The 22,657-nt window shown below is 45.1% G+C and overlaps 1 protein-coding gene across 3 annotated transcripts in view; it reads left to right on the top strand.

Annotated features, from left to right (window-relative positions):
* Nucleotides 1-991: 991 nt before the first annotated feature.
* Nucleotides 992-22,657, top strand: part of LOC137521117 (flavin-containing monooxygenase 5-like) — a 142,557-nt gene continuing 120,891 nt past the window's right edge. The window contains exons 1-3 of one of the 3 annotated variants that reach the window (XM_068239932.1): nucleotides 992-1,061; nucleotides 1,789-1,818; nucleotides 22,074-22,223. The gene's annotated coding sequence lies outside the window, so the exon portion shown is untranslated. Of the gene's footprint in view, nucleotides 1,062-1,773; nucleotides 1,819-22,073; nucleotides 22,224-22,657 lie in introns of those variants that run through there. The other 2 variants (XM_068239933.1, XM_068239934.1) reach the window with 2 other exon arrangements.

Raw genomic sequence — 22,657 nt, 5'->3', positions numbered from 1 at the left:
GCAGGTTATGTAGCTGCTCCTAGCTGTTTTGGCTGTTAGAGACAGCTGTAAGCAGCTAATTCCTGTCTGTGAACTTTCTTACATTGTGGCAGTTTGCCCAGAGTACAGCGGTACTCAGAGCTTCTTGTGGGAGGAGTTTCAGCACAAAATCAGTCATACAGCGCCCCCTGATGGCCTGTTTGTGAAAATCATTATATTTCTCATGTAAAAGGGGGTATCAGCTACTGATTGGGATAAAGTTCAATTCGAGGTTGGAGTTTCTCTTTAAACCACAATTAACTATTGCAATGCTGGACAGTCTGCCCTCGCAGCTTCCAACATACATCTTGTGCTGTCTCCTTGTTTAAAGTGCATCAGAAAGGGATATTACTGTTCATTTATTGTATTCTTTAGTCTTCAACTCTTTAAAATCGATATTTAACTATTATGATTATTATTTATATACTGTTTATTTTAATTATTGAAAAGTATTTTATCAGTAAAATTGCTTTATACTACATGAATATGGGGCCAAACTATATTCCATTTCACAAACCCAATTATTAGATCACAATAAAAGTGTGCATACACAAATTGATGAAATAATGTTTTTGGAATTTCAGATTTATAATATAAACAATACACAGACGGTGAGAATTTTACATGCATTTATTAGATGGTTGAATGCCTTGGATGTTTAGACATTTTATACCTTCTTGTACGTTTTATGTTTTTTTAGTTGCTCCTTATTGTACCTTTCCTGAGGAAGCAGGCGATAGACCCGCGAAACGCGTTGCAGAATTTTGGGAGTAAGAAATAAATGTTATATTTTTTATGATACATTACTGTCGTGTCATTTTTGGGGAGGTAAGTCCACCAGTATTCCATTTTAAATTGTTCTTAATATATTTTATACTTTGCTGGCACCTCTGTATTTTCAAAATTTTATTTGAATATCCACCCGGTGGATGGGTGTTACTACTTATTTTCTTTCTACAGAGAGCGACTTCTTAGCCTAAGAGGGACAGGATAATTTCCCCATCTGCGCATATAGTGGTTGCCTGTGGTGGCAACCCACACTTGTAAGTACATTACACATTTCTTAATTTCCTATTTGCAAAATATCAACCACACTATTGGCGTTCTCGAATGTCTTCCTTTTTGTCTCTACACCTTTTAGAGCTTAGTTATCTTACCTGTCCTGCTGTCATGCTCCCTGCCCTACAATCACTGTCTGGCCTCCACATAGATCCCAGTTGTGCAGTAGTACTCGTTTCCACCATGTTATCACATAATCAAATAGGGTCAGGATAGGAACATTGACAGACTGGGCAGTGATTTAAGGGCAGGGAATAAATCCTCAACGCATGTCTTTTGCAATCAGATACTTTTGTCTTTTGCAAACAGACACTGTGCCTCAGCTGTTTAGGTAATACTTTTAGTGACTTACTGTTTCACCTAAACAACTTTTGTGTTATGTCTTCGAATTCTCCATGACTAATACCGGACCACGCACTACTGTGCCTCAGCTGTGATTTAATTCCCAAAAAAACCTGTTGTAGTTTGTATGTTATATTTTAAAAGGATGAATGGCAATGCTGAAACCATGAAAAAAATGAGCTAGGATTTCTATGTATTCTTTGAACTCGATGATGTTAATCATTGCCAATGTCTGACCCAGTCTTGATGTTTACTGATGTATTTAATATTAACATGAAACTCCCAGCATCTAACAGGTTAGCTTTGTGGTAGGGAGCAGTCGTATGGGAGGAGGGAACTAAAATAAAAACTTGTTTCACTATTTTGCAGGAAGAAATTACTCTTGTTGGAGCAGCTCAGGTAAGATATAAGGCTTAACTATAAGGGCTCGTTGCCACTAGTGCGGTGCGGAATCGCCTGCATTCCACCGCGAACGAAATCGCATGCGGGTGCGATTCTGCATGCGTTTTTGCCGCGATTTCGCATGCGATTCCGCATAGGTAAGGTATATGCGAATTTAACCATGTCACTGCTGGTGTAAATTAACATTATTACCTATGCGAAATCGCATGCGATTTCGCGTCAAAAAACGCATGGTCACCCCGCATGCGATTTCCCTATTAAGATACATTAGCGGCGATTCGTGCACATTCCTTCTGCACGCGAAATCTGACGGCTCTGCCGTGCAGATTTCTGCCGCTTCAAAAAACGCTGCCGCACCCGCAGAAGTGGAAACAGCCCCATCCACTGACATTGCCTATGCGAATCCGCGTGCAGTGCCCGCATGCGGATTCACACTAGTGGAAACGAGCCCTAATAGATGATAACTATAATACTATCACAGCTATTTTATTGCGCAGCATTTCTCTGTAAGCACATCTGTTTAAAGGACACCTGAACTGCCATGTGACATGATAAGGTAAAAAGGGTACAAATAGTACCAGTCCTGTTTAGAACTTATCTATGTTCCCTCCATTTTTAATTGCAAGTGGGTTAATAAACCATTGCTTTATCTTTGCAGATGAGGGAATCAGCAGCCCTCCAGAAAAGTAATTAGAAGCCAAAACACTTGTATCTGACTGAACAAACACTTCTCATAACAGGATAGTGCTGAACATTTTCAAAAGTTTAAAGGGTATTATTTCTCTGAGTTTAGAGTATGTCACACTGCTATGGCTGCTGTGTACAGTTCATATTCACTTCATTAAATAAGAATGTGTGACTCCAGGAAAATTCTGTTTGCACAAACTTGAAGCATCTACTGAGCATGCTCAACGCTGATGCTCACTCATCCCCAGGGCCAGTTCTCTCATGAAGCAAGGTGAAACATTTGCATCAGGTGCAGCGATTACAGGGGCAGCATGTTTGTACTGTGTTTACACTAACAACATAAAGTCAGAGTAGGAGGAGAAGCAAGAGGAGAGCGAGTGAGGTGAAGAGGTAATCATTGGGGTAAAGCAGCTTGTTGTGCTGTGTGAGGAGTCTGACAGTGAGTGAGGAGGGGGGAAGGCAGGAGAGCAGCAGTGTATCATTTGACTTGCGCAGCAGAAGGGAGGAGGTGGCACTTCTGTCCTGACTTAGGAGGAATGGAGTGTCCGAGGGGGAGCAGTTTGTCACAGACTCACAGACAACCAGTGTGCTATTTAGCGTTCAGCTGCAGCATGTCATGTGAGAACATAAAATGAAGCAGAGTAAATTGTTAAGTGCTGTGCAATCATTCCAAATTGGGGGGGGGGGGGCATCCTCACAAGTTTGCCTCAGGAATCAAAGAGTCTAGAACCGGCCCTGCTCATCCCCAGTATCTGTCAACAGTGAAATATGTCCCCAATGTATGCCAGAGATGATACATGTCCCCAAAATACTCCAGCTATCATAGGTATCCCCAATGTCCACCAGTATTAATAAGTGAACCCCCAATATACACCAGTCATAGGTGTCCCCAATATCTATCATTAACCCATTCGCGTTCCGACGTTTTCACTTGAGAAATGTTCACCTCCCATTCATTAGCCTATAACTTTATCACTACTTATCACAATGAACTGATCTATATCTTGTTTTTTCTGCCACCAATTAGGCTTTCTTTGGGGGGTACATTTTGCTAAGAGCCACTTTACTGTAAATGCATTTTAACAGGAAGAATAAGAAAAAAATGGAAAAAATCATTATTTCTCAGTTTTCAGCCATTGTAGTTTTAAAATAATACATGCCTCCATAATTAAAACTCACGTATTGTATTTGCCCATATGTCCCGGTTATTACACCGTTAAAATTATGTCCCTATCACAATGTATGGTGACAATATTTTATTTGGAAATAAAGGTGCATTTTTTCCGTTTTGCATCTATCACTATTTACAAGTTTAACCACTTTCCCCCCGCCCGTATGAATTTCTCCATCCCTTTTTCCATCCTTTAACCCCCCAGGGATGGAGAAATCCGTACTTTGCGCACTCCCGCCGCTGTCCGCGCTCCCGCTCGTAAACACGCCGCCCGCCGCTAGTAAACACACCGCTGCCCGCTCGCCCGGAGATCAATGAACGGGAAAATCCATTCCCGTTCGTTGATCTAAGCCCCGCAATGATCCGCTGCTCTCCGATGGGCAGCGCGATCATTGTGATCTTACCCAGCCTCCAAGTACTTCCTCCAAGCTTCCGGAAGGACGCTTGGAGGTCGCATTAAAACAAAAAGTTACTGTGGCCATCTTGTGGCCAAATAGTAAAACTACCCCCTACACATTTATCACATACAAATAAATTACTTTTACACAAAAATTAACTCATTACCTCCCACACTCCCAATTTTTTTTTTTTGTAATTAAAAAAAAATAAAAAAATGTACAATAAAAAAAATACATAAATAGTTACCTTAGGGACTGAACTTTTTAAATATTTATGTCAGGAGGGTACAACACTGTTACTTTATAAACTATGGGCTTGTAATTAGGGATAGACGCAAAACTGAAAAAAAAATGCACCTTTATTTCCAAATAAAATATTGGCGCCAAACATTGTGATAGGGACAATTTTATAACAGTTTTATAACCGGGACAAAAGGGCAAATACATTTCATGGGTTTTAATTACAGTAGCATGCATTAATTAAAAACTATAATGGCCGAAAACTGAAAAATAATTAATTTTTTCCCAGATTTTTCCTATTTTCCCATTAAAACACATTTAGAATAAAATAATTCTTGGCATAATGTCCCATCTAAAGAAAGCCTAATTAGTGGTGGAAAAAACAAGATATAGATCGTTTAATTGTGATAAGTAATGATAAAGTTATAGACGAATGAATGGAAGGAGCGCTGAAAGGTGAAAATTGCTCTGGTGGTCAGGGGGTAAAACGCCTAAGTGGTGAAGTGGTTAAAATAAAAAAATATAGAAATAGATCATCTTTACATTAATATTTAAAAAGTTTAGACCCTTAGGTAAATATTTACATGTTGTTTTTTTTTTATTGTAATGTTTTTTTTTTATATTAAACATTTTATTTGGGTAGTTTTGGGAGGGTGGGATGTAAACAATAGGTTTATAATGTAAATGTGTGTTCATTTTTATTTTTTTTTACTTTTAGTTGTAGTATTACTTTTTGGCCACAAGATGGCGGCCATGAGTTTGTTTACATGACGTCACTCTAAGCGTAACATACGCTTAGAGCGACGCATTGGCGAGGTAACAGCCGAAAAAGGCGCAGCTTCCGAGAGAAGCTGTCGCTTTTTCAGCGGGGGAGAGGAATCAGTGATCGGGCACCATAGCCCGATTCTCTGATTGCCTGGCTAACGAACCGTGGGCCGGGAGCGCGCGTGCACACGCGCGATTGGCCGCGGGAGCGCGCATGGTTCCTGGACGTAGTTTCTACGTCCAGGAACCAAAATAGGTTAAAGGATACCCGAAGTGACATGTGACATGATGAGATAGACATGTGTATGTACAGTGCCTAGCACACAAATAACTATGCTGTGTTCCTTTTTTTCTTTCTCAGTCTGAAAGAGTTATATATCAGGTATGTAAGTGGCTGACTCAGTCCTGATTCAGACAGGAAGTGACTACAGTGTGACCCTCACTGATAAGGAATTCCAACTATAAAAAACTTTCCTAGCAGAAAATGGCTTCTGAGAGCAAGAAAGAGATAACAAGGGGAATTTCTTATCAGTGAGGGTCACACTGTAGTCACTTCTTGTCTGAGTCAGGACTGAGTCAGCCACTTACATACCTGATATGTAACTCTTACAGGCAGAGAAAGAAAAAAAGGAACATAGCATAGTTATTTGTGTGCTAGGCACTGTACATACACATGTCTATCTCATCATATCACATGTCACTTTGGGTATCCTTTAATAAGAGACCCTAAATACTGTATATGTCAGTATACAGTATTTGGGGTCTCCCAATTTGACCCCCCAATATATACTTGCAGTCATAGATGGCCCCCAGTATATATCCCAGCAGTCATAGGCAGTCCCCAATATCCAACAGCATTCATAGTTGGTCTCCAATCTGATTTGACACCCACATAGAAGTTTCCCAAGAAGAAATTGTTACATTTTTGTGTAATTATGAGTCATTGTGAAATTACAGATCATAATTTCGATTATGAGCACAATTAACTATGAGTTTTCCAGAAATGTTGCATCATAATTGTATAATTATGTGAAATCCGAGCTCAACACCACACACCAAGCCAACATGCATACAGCTGTTTAAGAGTTTCTTGCTCCTCATCATCAGTGCATGGCATGATTGATATGGCTCCATGGGATAGAGCTTTTTCCATTACTATGGACTGCTATGAATAATACTGCTGTACTTAGGAAGTATCCAGAAATGTCTCAGAGATATAAAAGAGCAGCATTTGATTTGAACATTGTATAATGTTGAAAACAAGTGAAATTCATATAAGTGTACCAGTTTAAAAATCACATTTTTCCTGAACTGTAGACTATGAACTAAGCAAAAACTTTACTAAACTTTCCAAATCTAGTTTTTCTTTTGACAGATACATTTTCCATGTATTGGTATTTAAGAAATATCCACACAGTTTTAACATTTTTCGTAAATTGTACTGGGTATTATTATTACAGTATAATCTCATTATAGTAAACTCCAAGGGACCAGTAAAAGTTCACTTTCAGAAGTTAAAAGTTTCATAATTTGTCCTAGAAATTGCCCAGCATGCCCTGGTACAGTCTGTGCTGCAAAAAAACAAACAAAAACAATTCTGTCATTGGAGGTACAGTACAAGCACTTGCACATTTGGTGGACTACAAGGTTAAGTATACCTTAGAGCTGCATAGATTCCTTAAAGAAGCAATACTAGCGCAGTGTTTGCAACCGCACCGGGGCCCCTGGACTAGAGGGGCCCAATAGGGGCCCTCTTTCATCCATCTTATTAGCTTTTCATTTGTGTTATGCTGCCAATGAACACCTCTATCTGTGCATTGAATTTTAGTAATCCTTAAACTGTTTTCTTAGTCTCATTACACCTCTCAGACATTTCAGGTGCCCTTGGTAGGGTTAGTGGCTCCGTACCAATACAGTGTTTGGGGCCCTATGTAAAACACACACTGGGGCCCCAAGCTCTTTTGCTAAGTCACTGCTTGCAGCATGTGTCCTGCAAAACTTTCTGCTCACACTTGACCCAATTATGATGCCTCTCTTCAAAATGAAGCCAATCATAATAAGCCACTCACATCTGTAATGCGAGTGGCTCCGACAGTGGCATACCTACCATAGGGCCGCAGGTGGTCGCAGCTGCGGGTGTAGCCAGGGCTAGGGGTGCTACTGTGGTGCTCAGTCAATGAGTTCTTCCACCTGGGAACTTTTCACATAGTTTGGGCAACATTCGGGAAAATAACAGCAGGCAGTGCAGGGGACTGTACTACTTCCTGCACTAGATGTAGCACCCTTAAAGAGACTCTGAAGTGAGAATAAATCTCGCTTCAGAGCTCATAGTTAGCAGGGGCATGTGTGCCCCTGCTGAAACGCCGCTATCGCGCGGCTAAACAGGGGTCCCTTACCCCCTGAAATCCCCTCCGTGCAGCCGGGGATCTCTTCCGGATTGAGGCAGGGCTAACCGCCGCAGCCCTGCCCCACGCGCGTCTGTCAGGGCGTATCTCCGCCTCTCCCCCGCCCCTCTCAGTCTTCCTTCGTTGAGAGGGGCAGGGGAGAGACGGCGATGCGCCGCTGTCAGACGCGACTAGAGGCAGGGCTGCAGCCGTTAGCCCTGCCTCTAGGAGCAGCAAAATCTACGACCAATTTGGTCGTTGATTTTGCGGGGGGAGGGGGGGGGGGTTGGGGGTGAAGGGACCCCCGTTTAGCCGCAGGATAGCGGCGTTTTAGCAGGGGCACACGTGCCCCTGCTAACTATGAGCTCTGAAGCGAGAATTATTCTCGCTTCAGTGTCTCTTTAACTCTTCCTGTCCCATGGGCAATATGTTTCCTCACTCTCTACACATAGCCTGCAGTGAGTGAATGTTCAGGGCAGCAGGGTGCGTAGAGAGAATGATGCTGTGCTGCAGCTTGGACAATAGCAGGGAGAGGTGGCAGGATGTGTTTAGTGATTCAGACCAGGGCCGGGCCGAGGCATAGGCTGGAGAGGCTCCAGCCTCAGGGCGCAGTGTAGGAGGGGCGCAGAATTCATTCAGCTGTCATTCCTAATTGTGTTTGAAGCAGAAAGAAATAAGAAAAGGGGATACATGGCAGTGACTGCAAGCCAGATAACTAGATATTAAGGTGTTGGGGAGGTTGTGGGCCCTGTGGCGCCTCTTAGTCTAATAGCAATCAGTGTGTGATGGCTGGGGTGGCAGGGATGGAGGGGCGCACTTTGGTGTCTCAGCCTTGGGTGCTGGAGGACCTTGTCCCGGCTCTGATTCAGACATTTAGTTTTCAGACGTTTAGTGATTCAGTCATTAGTAGTCATGTGCACTTGCTGCTGCAATATCAGAGTCCCCTAGACTATTGATTATTTATCCTGATCAGAGTAATTAATCAATAATGAAGGGCAGTCTGCTGTTGCAGAGACCAGTGATACAGGTGCTGACAGCTGACTTCTGCTGTGAGCAGAGAAGCAAGCTCCAGGAAATTTAGATTAGCTTGACTGCAGCTAAACCTATCTCTTTTTCCAGCTCCCTCTCCCACCCTGTTGTTTTCCCCATTAATCTATCCTCATTTCATATTTCAGTGGCTTCTTTTAACAGCATGTCACTACAAAACAGCACTGATGATGTCTGCAATCCTGGTGAGAGGTCTTCCTACAATTTCTCCTCTCCTACTAGGCTCTCTGTCTTGTACCTCCATTATTTTCCATGGCTCTGTACACAGTGAAAACAAACATGGCTACATAAAGATATAGACAATGGTGTACATGAAATTACAGACATTGGTACAAAATATAACAATTGGTAAGCAATATATAACACGTTACACTGACAGTTGTATTAGCAAAAATGTACAACAACCCGCGAGACCCAAAAGGGAAAGAATCCTGCCCTTGCAAGCTTACAATCTAAAGTTATAAAAACTACAAGGTGTTGCTTCTGTAACATGTTAAGTAATACCTTGACCTCCACAGGGGTCAGACTCAGAGAATGGAATGAAGAACTAATTACAATTTTAGCAGGTTTGTGTAGATTCGTGTAAACTGGCTACAGCCTGAGGATGGTTCTCAACTGTCCTCTTTTTCTAGTGTTGACTGATCATTTTTGTTGAGCGATATTGTCACCATAAAAATCAAATTTCAACAGCAACTGGTCTGAGTGTATTAAAGGGGTCCAAAACCTGTCACTTCTGTCAGATTTCTACTGCCTACTGTAAGTGACAGCAACATAGGAGAAAAGTAATTTATAGTCATTTTACTCTGGAAAAGATGTACCTCTTATTTGTATATGTTTGCACATATTTAACATTTTACAGCTTTTCGCTGTAGTGCCCCTTTAAGTGATAAAGATGCTAATCCTGCATTCAAAACTTGCAAAACTTTTTCTGCTGTTATGGTTTGTAGTTATCACATACTTTAGGAGCACTGGCCCTAGTGCCAAAGAGTTGAATGCTGGGAGTTCTTTTTATCTATAATATATTCCTCCTCTTCCATTTATTTCCCTGCCTAGCTGCTTATCAAAAAACACCCTCTGATTACTTGTGTTTACAAGCAAGGCTGAGGTGACTCGGTGATTGGATTTGTAAATAAAAAAAAAGACCATGCAGTTGTTAGTATACACCTCAGTGGGAGTGTCTGAAGACTCTGGGAGGAGGGCAGCTAATGAATACACAATGAGCAAGAGAAGGGAGGGGGGAAAACAAGAGTCAGGGAGTGTCACAGGATCCCTTGTGGCTGACCGCACTTAGCCTTCTAAACGGTGCCAGCGCACGGATCGTGCGAACTCTGGTCGCAGTCAATGCGCAGGAACCGTTAAGAATTAGCCGCAGACAACTCAGAAGGGAGCCTGTGAGATACGGGTGATTACAACTTCACCCACTGGTTCAGAGTAAACTGCCACCACCGCGGTTACCATGGGACCGTGGAGCCCACTAACTGACTGACTAGTCCTGCGAATAAAACGGTTAAACACACGGTATTCTGTCTAGCCAACAACAAACAAACAGTAGCGTATCTTCAGAGACCCGGGATCAGTTCTGTGTGTGCTGATAAGCAGGGTAGCGGAACAGTGAATGACTTGGAGGAAGTCTTTTATTCACAGCAATATAAATAATTAATACATACAGACAATTATTAAAATCAACAATTATTAAAACGGTAATAGCCAGTATAAAAAAATAAAAGAAGGGAGAAAAATACTTAGTTCCTGGAAAGATGTCCTTTTTGTGGGAAAATCATAAAGTTCTTGGTTTCAATCAAAGTTCAGCAGAAGTCTTTGTTCCAGGTTACAGAAGAGATGGCCAATCAAGATGGCCGCCAGCACATGTGTCCTTTGTCTCAGGGCTTCATTCAAAGTTCAGCAAAATGGCCACCAGCCCTATGTCCTCTGAGCTGGCAGCAGGATGTTCTCATATGTATGGAATGGGAGGACTCCTTTCCCAGGCAGCTTATTCACTTTTAATGGAGCTGAGATCAGAGGCGGGCTTCCAGAGTCGGCCCCCAGGCCGGACTATGGTAATCACATCTGGGCAGGGGCTTTAGCAACCTCATAATCATGACATGTTCACTAGGCAGACCTGCGCGGCCGGCACACAAATAATAATTACATATTCTCGATCCCCAGAACCTACCGATTAATATGATATCAAACTTGGGCATGTTTGCATGCCCGGTTAAAAAACGGTGGAATTCCCAGAGTTCTGATTCTGCCAGTGGCCCCAATTTAATATCAAAATACTCACAAGATCCGGACCAGCAGAATGATATAACTCCCACAGCTCTCCGATGTATGGTACTTCTAAAACATGCATAAAGATCATAACTCTATGTTTCCCTATCCTGGCTGAATGGTTCCACTAAGTCTGCCCCCTGCTGGGATTAGCTTCCTTGGCTCTGAAAAGACTCCTGGTTTGTTAATTAACATCTGAGTGTTACCCCTCTGGCTTCATTAGCAAGTCACAGGGCACAGGCTTCATGAAAAGAACTCTGCTAACTACTCCCCTGAAGACAGCAGAGTCCCCCCAGGCTGGACTGCCTGGTGTCCACAGACATGAGATTCTGATTGGGGCAGCGCAACGACAACCGAGGCAGGAAGTCGATTGCGGCTGCATTTTCTGCGCACTGACGGCTCGTCCGTCACACCTCCCCTTTCTGATGCTGTGTAGGGGGTTGTCACCAAGACATCCTCCGTAGCAGCCATTGGCGCTGTTGGGTCTAGTTCCCCCTGACACCGGGACAGCCCATCAGCGTGTTGGTGTCGGCTGCCGGGACGGCGGGGAAACCCATTGGCGCCTGCGGCTCGGTTCACCTGGACAGGTCGCTGTCCGCTACCCTCAGGGTTAACCCGACATGGACCGTTCTGGACAGGGCGTTTGCGCCACTGCAGTCGGACGTGGTGTCTGCCGGGACTGCTGACAACGGGCAGTGGGTTGGTTAGGTCAACAGCCAGCCCACGCAGGGTTCCCCTGCTAAGTGGCTGTGGACCTAAGGGAACCCCGTGGGAATCCCTGGACCTTCCCAGCTCCTGACAGACGGCACATGCTCTGCAGTAGTTTGCTACATCCCTGTTCATCCGGGGCCAATAAAACTGTTTCCGAATACCGGCAAGTGTCTTGCGGACCCCGGAGTGCCCTGTCAGAGGATTACCATGTGCGGATTTCAGCACATGTCCCCTGAACGCACTCGGGACCACAAGCCATTTGGTATTAGCGTGGGATCTACCTGTAGGGGGCTGTACAGACTCACTGTACAGTCTCCCACCTTCCCAGTACACCTTGAAAGCGGCCCCGTCTGCGAGGGGCTCAGCGGCTTGCTGCCTGAGCACCTCCAGGCTTGGGTCACTTTGTAGTGCGGCTGAGAATACGGCGCTGTCAGTTTCAGCCAACTGGCTCATGTCACACAAGGCCAGCGGCTGGAAGGTCTCATCCCTGCGGTCAGAGGAGTGGGAGGAGGCCGGAACCCCCTCCACCTGTTCTGAGCTCGGGTTCTGAGCAGTGCAGCTGCGCGGTACTGCTAGCACAGGTACACTGTCAGAATGGCACAGACGGACATTACTCAAATCATCATTGCATGCAGTAATGAAATTGACAGGTATAGACATTTTTTCATTACAGACAGGTTGTACAGGAAACTCAGGTACAGTTACAGCATCATCACAACAGACAGTCTGTACATCAAACTCAGGTGCCTTTGAAGCAGACACTATTGAACCTGGTACCCTTGAACTGGGCACATTCAACCCACCTCCCCCTGGTGCTCCCCCAAGTGTATAAAGTACCTGGTGGTGGGTGGAGAGTCCGTCTCCTTCCGTGAGCGACAAGGCGGTCGTGGCAGGTTCATAGTAGGACACAAGCTTGCCCAAATCAGTCCCAAGCAACACAGGGACTGGGAGATCCTTCATAACCCCAACAACCCTTTCTTGGATTCCTAATCCCCAATCCAGCTCCACTGTCGCGTGGGCTATGTGAAAAAGGGTGCCCTCTACTCCAGTAAGGGCAAGGGATCGGCTGGAGCTGATGCTCTCCTTTGGCACAAGGTGTGAGTGAACTAACGTGATGTCAGCTCCGGTGTCTCGAAATCCGGTGACAACTTTGCCGTTCACTCTAACAAGTTGCTGCTGGTCGGTTCGGTCGCGGATTTCCTTTCCGCGGGCAAACAGGACAAAATCTGATGATCCAGGCTGTGGTTCGCTGGTGGGTTGCCTATGCTGTGGGTGAGGTACAGGTGATGCAGATGATCCAGGTGCTGGTGGTGTCTGTCTCCGCTCCGGACAGTCGAATTTCATGTGTCCGGGCTGGCGGCAGTAGTGACAGGTGACCTCTCCAGGGGCTGCAGCCCTGGGTGCAGAAGCTGTGCTGGATGGCCTCTGTGGCTGACGGCTCACAGTGGCAGGAGGGTCTGCCGAGGTATTGGGCTGACCTCCTCTCCAGCTGGATGGGACAGTTCTGCGGGTATCAGCCACCCGGGTAGTTGCAAAAGTCTCAGCAAGGTCTGCAGCAACAGTGGCTGACGCAGGCTTGCGCTCCAACACAAATTGTCGTACATCAGCAGGGCAAATGTTCAGAAATTGTTCGAGGACTATCAAGTCCTCCAGGACGCCATAAGACCCTTTGGTGAGGCCTAGAGTCCACTGGCGGAGTGTGGTGAGTAAGCTGCTGACCACATCTCGGTACGAATCAGAAGACTTTTTCTGCCAGGCCCTGAACTTTTTCCGATAGGCTTCTGGCGTCAGCTGGTACTTAGTAATGATAGCGTCTTTTATAGCAGCATAATCATTATCCTTCTCCGCAGGCAATTCTGTGAAGGCATCAAGCGCTTTGTAGCGCAGCAAAGGTGTCAGATGTCTGGCCCACTGGTCTTGGGACAGACGATACTGACGGCACGCTTTTTCAAAAGACCGCAAAAACAAGTCAATGTCTGTGTCTTTTTCAATATTAGCAAATTTAAATTTTGCACTTACGGGTGCTGCAGCTCCTTCAGCAGGGAGGCTGGGCGGTGAACTCCGGCTGGCCTGTTGCACTTTTGCCATGTTTAGCTCATGCTGTCGTTGGCGCTCCCGTTCTTGCTCAGCGGCATCCCTCTCCGCGTGGCGTTCAGCAGCAGCAGCAGCTTGCCGCTCCCGTTCCTCCCGCATTTGGCGCTCTGTCCGCGCTTCTGCAGATTGGCGCTCCTCACGCATGTACTGCAGGTACTTGTCCAGGTCAGTGTCCATCAGCTTTTGTAATGCCTGCTGCATTAGCGGGTCAGCACCCATGGACAGTCCAGTACTGGCCAGTTCCGGGCGAGTACTGTCAGAAACTCTGGGATTGGGGTCCACACTGACATTCTCTGGCGTAACTGTTGCAACAGGGCCCGCAGGATGCTCAATCTCTGTACGCCTAGGATCTTCAGCCTCTGGTTCCCCTCGATTGTCAGATGGGCTGGTATCCACCTCAGCGGACACTCCCGGCTCCCGCCGTAGCTGGGTATCCCATCTGGACAAGTCTGCTATCAGGTCCTGTTGTTTCCTGCGGCCGACGTCAATGCACCTCGCTTGGCAAAGATTTTGCAGGTCCGACAGGCACATGTTCTGGTAATTCCCGGACATTTCCATGCCAAATAAAATAAAACTTTTGGGGAGGGGTACTGGCTACACAGTCTCTCTGTATATATAAAAAATATATTGCCTTCCAGCTACACCAACGAATTAGTTCGTTTCTTGATAGCGCTAGCACTATCTTAGATACTTTCAGCACAACACAGGTCCCAACCGCTGCCTAACACTGTCACAGGATCCCTTGTGGCTGACCGCACTTAGCCTTCTAAACGGTGCCAGCGCACGGATCGTGCGAACTCTGGTCGCAGTCAATGCGCAGGAACCGTTAAGAATTAGCCGCAGACAACTCAGAAGGGAGCCTGTGAGATACGGGTGATTACAACTTCACCCACTGGTTCAGAGTAAACTGCCACCACCGCGGTTACCATGGGACCGTGGAGCCCACTAACTGACTGACTAGTCCTGCGAATAAAACGGTTAAACACACGGTATTCTGTCTAGCCAACAACAAACAAACAGTAGCGTATCTTCAGAGACCCGGGATCAGTTCTGTGTGTGCTGATAAGCAGGGTAGCGGAACAGTGAATGACTTGGAGGAAGTCTTTTATTCACAGCAATATAAATAATTAATATATACAGACAATTATTAAAATCAACAATTATTAAAACGGTAATAGCCAGTATAAAAAAATAAAAGAAGGGAGAAAAATACTTAGTTCCTGGAAAGATGTCCTTTTTGTGGGAAAATCATAAAGTTCTTGGTTTCAATCAAAGTTCAGCAGAAGTCTTTGTTCCAGGTTACAGAAGAGATGGCCAATCAAGATGGCCGCCAGCACATGTGTCCTTTGTCTCAGGGCTTCATTCAAAGTTCAGCAAAATGGCCACCAGCCCTATGTCCTCTGAGCTGGCAGCAGGATGTTCTCATATGTATGGAATGGGAGGACTCCTTTCCCAGGCAGCTTATTCACTTTTAATGGAGCTGAGATCAGAGGCGGGCTTCCAGAGTCGGCCCCCAGGCCGGACTATGGTAATCACATCTGGGCAGGGGCTTTAGCAACCTCATAATCATGACATGTTCACTAGGCAGACCTGCGCGGCCGGCACACAAATAATAATTACATATTCTCGATCCCCAGAACCTACCGATTAATATGATATCAAACTTGGGCATGTTTGCATGCCCGGTTAAAAAACGGTGGAATTCCCAGAGTTCTGATTCTGCCAGTGGCCCCAATTTAATATCAAAATACTCACAAGATCCGGACCAGCAGAATGATATAACTCCCACAGCTCTCCGATGTATGGTACTTCTAAAACATGCATAAAGATCATAACTCTATGTTTCCCTATCCTGGCTGAATGGTTCCACTAAGTCTGCCCCCTGCTGGGATTAGCTTCCTTGGCTCTGAAAAGACTCCTGGTTTGTTAATTAACATCTGAGTGTTACCCCTCTGGCTTCATTAGCAAGTCACAGGGCACAGGCTTCATGAAAAGAACTCTGCTAACTACTCCCCTGAAGACAGCAGAGTCCCCCCAGGCTGGACTGCCTGGTGTCCACAGACATGAGATTCTGATTGGGGCAGCGCAACGACAACCGAGGCAGGAAGTCGATTGCGGCTGCATTTTCTGCGCACTGACGGCTCGTCTGTCACAGGGAGGATATGATGTCAGAATTAGCTTGGCAAGATGGCCACTGCCTAGAATAGGATTTTCTGCTTTTCCTTTATAAAATTCACAGGAATCATTACGTGGATAGCACAATACATCAGTTATGTAAGTAGAAGTAGTATTTATCTACTTATATATGTGTTTTTTTATTTCTAGGTTAGCATGGGTGTCGCTTGTTCTTTAACAAGTACTAGAACCACTAGAAAAAAAGTTCTCAGTCAGAATCTGTTTGTTATTTAATTATTTCTCAGTTTTTTAACAGCTGATATCATGTAGAAATGTTTTTATTTTTTTTTTAGCAACTATACATTTTTATAATATCCCTTTCTAACAGTCTAGGTCTAGATATTAAAGGACTGTAAAATTATTTCTTCAATTTTTATTGATTAGGTATGTTTTTTTTTATTATTATACATTTTTATTAATTTAACAGAAAAACACACTATTTATTATTTATTTATTGTATTTATAAAGCGCCAACATATTATTGGACATTAGTTTAGGTTACAGACAATATTTAGGAGTGACATACAGCAATATGACAATACAGGAATACAAGAAAAACCAGATCACGCAGCACAGTATGAGTACAAGGTAATGCTTAGTCACTGGATGGGAGCATGGAGATTAGGCAAGTCAGGTTCACTCAAATGCATAGCATGGGTGCACAGTAATGGAGGTGCATGATCAGGTAGGACACAAAAGGAGGAGGACCCTGCCCAAAGGCTTACAATCTAGAAGGAGAGGTAGAGACACGAAAGGTAGGGAACCAGAGTTCAGCTGCTGGTTTAGAGCACTTGTGAAGGGTGGTAGGCCAGAGTGAAAAGGTGAGTTTTGAGGGCTTCTTGAAGATGTTGAAGGAGGGGGCAGCCCTAATGGGTGGAGGTAATGAGTTCCATAGTGTTGGAGCAGCTCTTGAGAAGTCCTGGAGGCGTGCAGAGGACTGGGTGATGGGGGGGAGGCGGTCAGGCGAAGTTCATTCGAGGAGCGGAGTGAGCGGCTAGGTGTGTACCTCTGAGTAAGATCGGAAATGTAGATTGGACAGGTTTTGTGGACAGATTTGTAGGTCAGACACTGTGTCTTGAATCTGATTCTGGACTGGATAGGAAGCCAGTGGAGGGATTCACGGAGGGGAGCCGCCGTGGTGGAGCGATGGGAGGAGTAGATAATTCTGGCTGCCGCATTCATGATGGACTGCAGCGGGGCAATTCGGGTCATAGGGAGACCAGACAGAAGGGCATTGCAGTAGTCAAGGCAGGAAATTATGAGGGCATGAATGAGGAGTTTGTTGGTGGCAGAGGTCAGGAAAGGACGGATCTTGCAGATGTTACGAAGGAGGAAAGTTGCAGGACTTTGTGATGTTTTAGATGTGGGGAGTGAAGAAGAGTGCGGAGTCCAGGGTGACACCCAGAGAGCGGGCTTGAGAGGTAGGGCGAATGGTAGTGTGGTTAACAGTGGCATGCACATCTGGGAGGTTCAGGGATGGCTGAGGTGGGAAGATCATAAATTCCGTTTTGTCTAGATTTAGTTTACCTAGCGGACATCCAGGAGGAGGTGGCTGATAGGCAGGAGGAGACCTTGTACATGGTAGTGGGGGATATGTAAAGGGTGTGGAGGTAGATCTGGGTGTCATCAGCATACAGATGATAGTTAAAACCCATGGAGGAGATAACCTTCCCAATGGAGGATATGTATAGGGAGAACAGTAGGGGGCCAAGGACCGAGCCTTGGGGGACTCCCACCGAGAGGTGGTTGGGGGTGGATGAGGACTCATTGAAGGAGGTTTTGAAGGAGCGGTTGGAGAGGTAGGATGAAAGCCAGGTCAGGGTGAGGTCGTGAATGCCCATGGACTAAAGGGACTGGAGGAGTAGGGGATGATCTACTGTGTCAAAAGCTGCTGAAAGGTCAAGGAGGAGGAGAATGGAGTATTTACCTTCAGCTTTAGCTAAGGCAAGGTCATTGACCACTTTGGTGAGAGCTGTTTTTGTTGAGTGGGCAGGCCAAAATCCAGATTGCAGTGGGTCTAGCAGTGAGTTGGCATTGAGGTACTGGGTCAAGCGTTTGTGAACCAGACGCTGAAGGAGTTTTGAGGCAAAGGGGAGGAGGGAGATAGGGTGGTAGTTGGATGGTAGTTAGGGGTCGAGGGAGGGTTTCTTGAGCAGGGGTAGTACAGTGGCCTGCTTGAAGTCTGAGGGAAATGTGCCTGTGGATAGGGAGAGGTTAAACAGGGTAGTGAGGACTGGGGCCAAATCTGTGAAGTGAGGCTGAAGTAAATCAGAAGGGATGGGGTCAAGGGGGGAGGTAATGGTATGGGAAGTCTGGAGTAGGTGGTTGACTTCCTCAGTGGTAGTAGAAGTGAAGGAGGTGAGGGGAGGATAGGGTGGAATAGGAGCTGATTGGGATGGGGTGGGAGGTGAAGATTGAAGATTGGATATTTCCTGACGGATGGAGACAATTTTGTTGGTGAAGTGGGAGGCTAAATCTGTGGCAGAGAGGGAGGAAACAGAGGGTGGGTCTAAGCAGGGAGTTGAAAGTGGCCAAAAGACACCGGGGGTTGGAAGCTTGTGTTCTGATGAGCTTGGTAAAGTATTCTTGCTTCGCATCAGCAAGGGCAGTGTGGAACTGCAGCAGGTTAGTCTTGTACTGTAGGAAATCCTGGTTAAGTTGAGCTTTACTTCATTTCCATTCAGTGGCGCGTGTTACCCTCGGAAGGTTGTGAGTATGGGTAGTGCGCCAGGGCTGGGGGTTAGGGGGCCGGTTGCGGCGGAATATTAGGGGAGCAGCTTTCTCCAGTACTGATGAGAGAGTTTGGCGATACTGAGCTGCAGCAAGATTAGGACAGGTTATGGTGGGGAGAGTGGAGGAGAGGGCATGGAGGGGGTCAGCAAGGACACTAGGGTTGAGCTTACGTAGGTCTCACTGCCATCGACCAGGTGGGTGGGCAGATAGTTTGGAGGTGCCTTCTGTGAGGATATTGAAGGTGAGAAGGTGATAGTCTGAGGGTGGGAAGGGTGCGATGTCAAGGTCTGTAATGGTGGTGGATGTAGTGATTATAAGGTCCAGAGTGTGACCTGCAGTGTGGGTGGGGGTGTTGGTGTGTTGTACTAGGCCAAGTGAGTTGGCTATGGTGCGTAGCTGGGTCGCAACAGAGTCGTTGGGTTCATCGATGGGAATATTGAAATCCCCGAGGATGATGGTGGGGAGGTCAGAGGAGAGGATGTGTGGGAGCCAGGAGGCAAGGTTATCGAGAAATTGTGGTGTGGAGCTCGACGGAAGGCGGTATAAGACCGCAACAATAGCTGGGAGGGGATTGTAGAGGCGGGTAGTGTGGACCTTGAATGATGTGAATTGGAGGGAGGGAGGTGGAGTGAGGACTCGGAAGGTGCAGGATGTGGAGAGGAGCAGACCCACCCCTCCCCGGTCCTGTTGTCTGGTCTGGGGGTGTGACTGAGGTGAAGCCCACCATAGGAGAGGGCAGCCTCTGCGGCAGAGTCAGAGGGGGTGAGTCATGTCTTAGTGAGAGCAAGGATGGTGAGGGATTTTGAGAGGAAGAGGTCGTGCACCGCTGTAAGTTTATTGCGGACAGATCTGGCATTCCAGAGACCGCAGGGTTGGGGGAGCATGTGTTTGTGGGTGGGATGGATGGAAATAAGGTTGGGCTGAGGATGGTTGTTGAGGTTATTTGTGGACAGAGGGCTGTGAAGTGTGTGAAGCAGGCGAGCAGGGGATGCTTGTCTGGCAGCAGGTTGTGACCCGGGATTAGGTGATATATCACCAGCTGCAAGTAAGAGCAAGAGGGAGAGATTAAACTGGAATTTCACAAGTTTATATTTAATGAGTGCTCTTCCCACCTCCTGATGCTTACTAGGGATGGTTGGAAATGGTGATTTTCAATTTTGTGGAAAATCCGCTTTCAGCCGATGCCGATTGCCACTACTGCTTTCACTTTCCACTACCGCTTTCCACATTCTGATGCAGATTTTCCACCAAAAATTTCTGCCAAAATTTTCGCATTCTGATATTGGCTTATTCATTCTGAGTCTTTGATTAGGCTTAAAATTACGTATATCGGTTTGCGGATTTTTAGCAGAAATTTTATTTTTCTGCGAAAATCCGCTTACCACACTAGTATTTTCACATTCCGCATTCCGATCGGAAATGCAGAAATTGCATTTCCGCGGAATCCAAATGAGCATCCCTAATGCTTACATAAATGGCAATGTTTATTAATAATAACAAAATGAAGAATTGTGCCCGCCCCAGTATAGAAAGCAAAAGTTCCTCAAGTATTAGGAAGACTCCTGCCCATTTCATCTAGTCAGACATGTATTAGATAGCCCCCTCCCCCCCCCCCCCCCAGTATAGGTAGCCAGATGTGCAACCCAAGTGTTCGGTAGACTCCCCCTAGTAGCCGCTATCCTAAGATCACTAGCCACAGTTGCATACGCTGGCATGTTTGCGTGCTTCTCTCGATCATGCTTCCATGGCCGTGAGTGTTCTGCATTTTTGAACTAAGCAAGTGCTGAGGTGTGGTAGGGTGGTCTTATGGAGAGACTGGAGTGCAGCAGAACCACAGTGAGGGTACACATAGACTGCTAGGGCAGGAAGAACCCCAAATAAGTAAAGATTAACTTTTTTCCGCTCAGATATCCTTTAATTCCTTTGTACAAATACCAACATGTACAATTGTAAAGTACATAAGTAAAGCTCAGTAATTACTGTTGTATGACAGATGTGGATCAACTACATATACATTCATAATATGAATACTTATTTTAAATTAATATGAATACTTATTTTAAATAAATCAGAATTAAAATCATTTTATTCACCAAGCACAACTGGGTCGTGCCCGAATATTGCATTTGGCACATATACAGGACAGTGTACACAGCATACACAGGGGCATGGAAAGAGCTCAGGAGGTGCAATCAATTTGCTCCTGGCATAAAAACGTGCATGCTTTCACACATGCAGACACACATAGGGCTTGATGCACTAAACCGTGAAAACTCATATCATGGGTGTTTTCGTGCGCATTTTGGCAAATTTTCATACGAAAACATTATCATTTTCGTGCAAAAATTCACGATTGCGCGCGATAATTCGCTATCGCGCGGAAACTCGAAAATGCGTGTGAAAACGGCCGTGATATGAGTTATCATGGTTTAGTGAATCAAGCCCATGGTATGCAGAAAATACATACAGCCTCAGCTTATTACACTCACTCTGTATATCTCTGATGGAGCAGAACTGGCTCTGCAGACTCCTCCAGCATCACTACAGTACAGAGCACTTGGGAAGGGGGTGGAGAAGCTGAGGGCAGGGCGCTGTACACAAGACCCTGATGCACACTGTATAGGGACTGTCTACAAATTTCTGTCTACAAAACTTTGTATGATTCATTATCAGCGGTTGAGCAGACACAGTCATTAGAACAATTATGCAGAGAGCAGAAAGATTTTTCTCTCGAGCACAGGGAGAAGAAAGTTCTCCTCCCATGGGGCCCCATGCAGCTTCTGGGCCCCTTGTGGCTGCATCCCTTGCAGGGTCTATTGTTACACCCCAGCTTACTGGACCCCCTGCTCTCATGAACCCCATGGCATTTGTATCATCTGCCATGATTATAGTTACAATTACAAACTGTCTGAGTGGCATACCAGGGGAATGTAATATGAACACAAGGTCTACTGGGGGACTAATAGGCCCTAAACAGCACCAAATACATATAAACTTTATTATTAAAAGCTCCAGCAGTATGGATGTGTATTTGGTCAAATAAAGGGAACCTGCAAGGTCTTTGCTTATCCCCCACCACTCCAAAAAGAGGTGTCCCCCGGAGTAGGGTTTAACTATTCCCAGGTCCCTAACAACACCTCATACCAGTAAAAACATGAAACGTAAAATTAATTTAGTTTGTGGTGGGTTACCAATTGTATGAAAATTGTACAACCCGACCACCAACTACTAATGAGCAAATTCCACTGAACAGCTTGTCAGCCAAGGTGGTGTAGAGGACACACTAATTCTTAACGTGCTCATACGGATATACAGTGAACAGACAATAAAACCTGCAAGTCAACATGTTTTACCCCGAAGGGCGTCGTCAGAAGTACAAATTGGGGTGCAAAGTGCCACCTACATACATACATACAATATAATACACATTATATCCCAAATAGCATATCTCCACCATCCCCATATAACCCAAGTCAGAGCTGAGGTTATAGTTACGCTCTTGGAAATGTCTTCATTAATACCACATTGTGGCAAAAATCTTATTTACCCCAGCATTCAATGTACTGCCTTATCCAGTTTGCAGAGTCTTAGTTCACGGCCAAAGTTCCAGTTGCCAAGTTTGCATAAAGGAGTAAACAGACATGATGGGGAGGAGAGCATGCTAAAATGTGTGCTTTTTCAACTCAACACTCCAGTAGAGAAGAAGTTTCCCTCAGAGTAACTCAGGCAAGTTACTGCATTTTTCTTTTTACTATGTGGTCCCAAAACATTTATGCTTTGTAACTATTCCTTACATGCATATCTGCTATACATACATATGCTTTAGATTCATGCATGATATTGTGCTTTGCAATTTTAGCTGATTTGTTTCTTTGTGTATTTATAATCAAAAACTTTAGGGCACATTTTGTATCTTGTCTTTAGCAACTGAATACACACTCTTTTTTTCTGTCTTAAATTAGTGAACATTTGTTTTTATCTAAAGTACTTTTATGGCTGATTAGAATTAGCAATTACATGTTGCAAATACAGGACAACTGTCTATATGTGACTATTTTATGCAGTCAAGATTTTTTTTTTTACGTTATGCTTATTGATGATTCATTACTAGATTATTGTGAATTCAAAATGAGTGCTTCAGGATTTTATTATAATTGCCT

Source organism: Hyperolius riggenbachi, chromosome 6 (assembly GCF_040937935.1).
Source record: "Hyperolius riggenbachi isolate aHypRig1 chromosome 6, aHypRig1.pri, whole genome shotgun sequence".
In the NCBI taxonomy this organism is placed as follows: Eukaryota; Metazoa; Chordata; class Amphibia; order Anura; family Hyperoliidae; genus Hyperolius; species Hyperolius riggenbachi.
This window is presented reverse-complemented; position numbering and strand designations above follow the sequence as displayed.